A 3442-nucleotide genomic window follows, 5' to 3' on the forward strand; every position below is an offset into this window, starting at 1 on the left:
TTGGGACGACCTGGTCAAAGCCTTCGCCGGCAACTTCCATGGCACATACGTGCGCCCTGGGAACTCCTAGGATCTCCGAAGCTGCCGCCAGCTGCCGGGAGAGTCCCTGCGGGACTACATCCGACGATTTTCGAAGCAGCGCATCGAGATGCCCAACATCACCGACTCGGATGTCATCGGCGCGTTCCTCGCCGGCACCACTTGCCGTGACCTGGTGAGCAAGCTGGGTCGCAAGACTCCCACCAGGGCGAGCGAGCTGATGGACATCGCCACCAAGTTCGCCTCTGGTCAGGAGGCGGTCGAGGCCATCTTCTGGAAGGACAAGCAGCCCCAGGGGCGCCAGCCGGAAGACGTCCCTGAGGCGTCCGCTCAGCGCGACACGAAGAAGAAGGGCAAGAAGAAGTCGCAAACGAAACACGACGCCGCCGACGCAGACCTTGTCGCCGCCGCCGAGCACAGGAACCCTCGGAAGCCTCCCAGAGGCGCCAACCTGTTCGACAAGATGCTCAAGGAGTCGTTCCCCTATCATCAGGGTCCCGTCAAGCACACCCTTGAGGAGTGCGTTATGCTTTGGCGCTACTTCCACAAGGTCGGGCCCCCGATGGAAGGTGGCAGAGCCCACAACAACGACAAGAAGGAGGATCACAAGGCAGAGGAATTCCCCGAGGTCCACGACTGCTTCATGATCTACGGTGGGCAAGTGGCGAACGCCTCGGCTCGGCACCGCAAGCAAGAGCGTCGGGAGGTCTGCTCGGTGAAGGTGGCAGCGCCAGTCTACTTAGACTGGTCCGACAAGCCCATCACCTTCGACCAAGGCGACCACCCCGACCGCGTGCCGAGCCCAGGGAAGTACCCACTCGTTGTCGACCCCGTCATCGGCAACGTCAGGCTTACCAAGGTCCTCATGGACGGAGGCAGCAGCCTCAACATCATCTACGTCGAGACCCTCGGGCTCCTGCAGATCGATCTGTCCTCGATCCGGGCCGGCACAGCGCCCTTTCACGGGATCATCCCCGGGAAACGCGTCCAACCCCTTGGGCAACTCGATCTACCCGTCTGCTTCGGGACTCCCTACAACTTCCGAAAGGAAACCCTCACGTTCGAGGTGGTCGGGTTCCGAGGAACCTACCACGCAGTGCTAGGGAGACCATGCTACGCCAAGTTCATGGTCGTCCCCAACTACACCTACCTCAAGCTCAAGATGTCGGGCCCCAACGAGGTCATCACCGTCGGCTCCACGTACCGACACGCGTACAAATGCGACGTGGAGTGTGTGGAGTACGCCGAGGCCCTCGCCGAATCCGAGGCCCTCATCGTCGACCTGGAGAGCCTCTCCAAGGAGGTGCCAGACGCGAAGCGCCACGCCGGCAACTTCGAGCCAGCTGAGGCGGTTAAGTCCGTCCCTCTCGACCCCAGCGATGACGCCTCCAAGCAGATCCGGATCGGCTCCGAGCTCGACCCCAAATAGGAAGCAGTGCTCGTCGACTTTCTCTGCGCGAACGCCAAGGTTTTTGCGTGGAGTCCCTCGGACATGCCTGGCATACCGAGGGATGTCACCGAGCACTCTCTGGATATCCGAGCTGGAGCCCGACCCGTGAAGCAGCCTCTGCGCCGATTCGATGAAGAAAAGCGCCGAGCCATAGGCGAGGAGATCCACAAGCTGATGGCTGCAGGGTTCATCAAAGAGGTATTCCATCCCGAATGGCTAGCCAACCCTGTGCTTGTGAGAAAGAAAGGCGGGAAATGGCGGATGTGTGTAGACTACACTGGTCTAAACAAAGTATGTCTGAAAGTTCCCTACCCTCTGCCTCGCATCGATCAAATAGTGGATTCTACTGCTGGGTGCGAAACCCTGTCGTTCCTCGATGCCTACTCAGGGTATCACCAAATCAGGATGAAAGAGTCCGACCAGCTCGCGACTTCTTTCATCACACCTTTTGGCATGTACTGCTACATTACTATGCCATTCGGTTTGAGGAATGCAGGTGCGACATACCAAAGGTGCATGAACCACGTGTTCAGAGAGCACATTGGTCGAACGGTCGAGGCTTACGTCGATGACATCGTAGTCAAGACGAGGAAAGCCTCCGACCTCCTCTCCGACCTTGAAACGACATTCAAGTGTCTCAAGGCGAATGACGTAAAACTCAATCTCGAGAAGTGTGTCTTCGGAGTCCCCCGAGGCATGCTCCCGGGGTTCATCGTCTCCGAGCGGGGCATCGAGGCCAACCCGGAGAAAATCGCGGCCATCACCAACATGGGGCCCATCAAGGACTTGAAAGGAGTACAGAGGGTCATGGGATGCCTTGCGGCTCTGAGCCGTTTCATCTCGCGCCTCGGCGAAAGAGGCCTACCTCTGTACCACCTCTTAAGGAAGACCGAGCGCTTCACTTGGACCCCCGAGGCCAAGGAAGCCCTCGGGAACCTAAAGGAACTCCTCACAAGCGCGCCCACCTTGGTGCCCCCCGCTGCCGGAGAAGCCCTCTTGATCTACGTCGCCGCTACCACTCAGGTGGTTAGCGCCGATCGTGGTTGAGAGACGAGAAGAGGGGCACGCATTGCCCGTCTAGAGGCCGGTCTACTTCATCAGTGAAGTACTGTCCGAGACCAAAATCCACTACCCGCAAATTCAGAAGCTACTGTACGCGGTAATTCTGACGCGGCGAAAGTTGCGACACTACTTCGAGTCTCATCCGGTGACTGTGGTGTCATCCTTCCCCCTAGGAGAGATCATCCAGTGCCGAGAGGCCTCGGGTAGGATTGCAAAGTGGGCGGTGGAGATCATGGGCGAGACAATCTCGTTCGCTCCTCAGAAGGCCATCAAGTCCCAAGTCTTGGCGGACTTTATGGCTGAATGGGTCGACACCCAGCTTCCAGCAGCTCCGATCCAACCGGAACTCTGGACCATGTTTTTCTATGGGTCGCTGATGAAAACAGGAGCGGGCGCAGGCTTGCTCTTCATCTCACCGCTCGGGAAGCACCTCCGCTACGTGCTGCGCCTCCATTTCCCGGCGTCCAAGAACGTGGCCGAGTACGAGGCTCTGGTTAACGGGATGCGCATTGCCATCAAGCTAGGGGTCCGGCGCCTCGACGCTCGTGGCGACTCGCAGCTTGTCATCGACCAAGTCACGAAGAACTCCCACTGCCGCGACCCGAAGATGGAAGCCTACTGCGATGAGGTTCGGCGCCTGGAGGACAAGTTCTACGGGCTCGAGCTCAACCACATCGCCCGACGATACAACGAGACTGCGGACGAGCTGGCTAAGATAGCCTCAGGGCGGACAACGGTTCCTCCGGACGTCTTCTCCCGAGACCTACATCAACCCTCCGTCAAGACCGACGACACGCCCGAGCCTGAGAAGGCCTCGGCCCAGCCCGAGGCACCCTCGGCCCCCGAGGGTGAGGCACTGCGCGTCGAGGAAGAGTGGAATGGGGTCACGCC

Source organism: Zea mays, chromosome 1 (genome assembly GCF_902167145.1).
Source record: "Zea mays cultivar B73 chromosome 1, Zm-B73-REFERENCE-NAM-5.0, whole genome shotgun sequence".
Classification (NCBI taxonomy): domain Eukaryota; kingdom Viridiplantae; phylum Streptophyta; class Magnoliopsida; order Poales; family Poaceae; genus Zea; species Zea mays.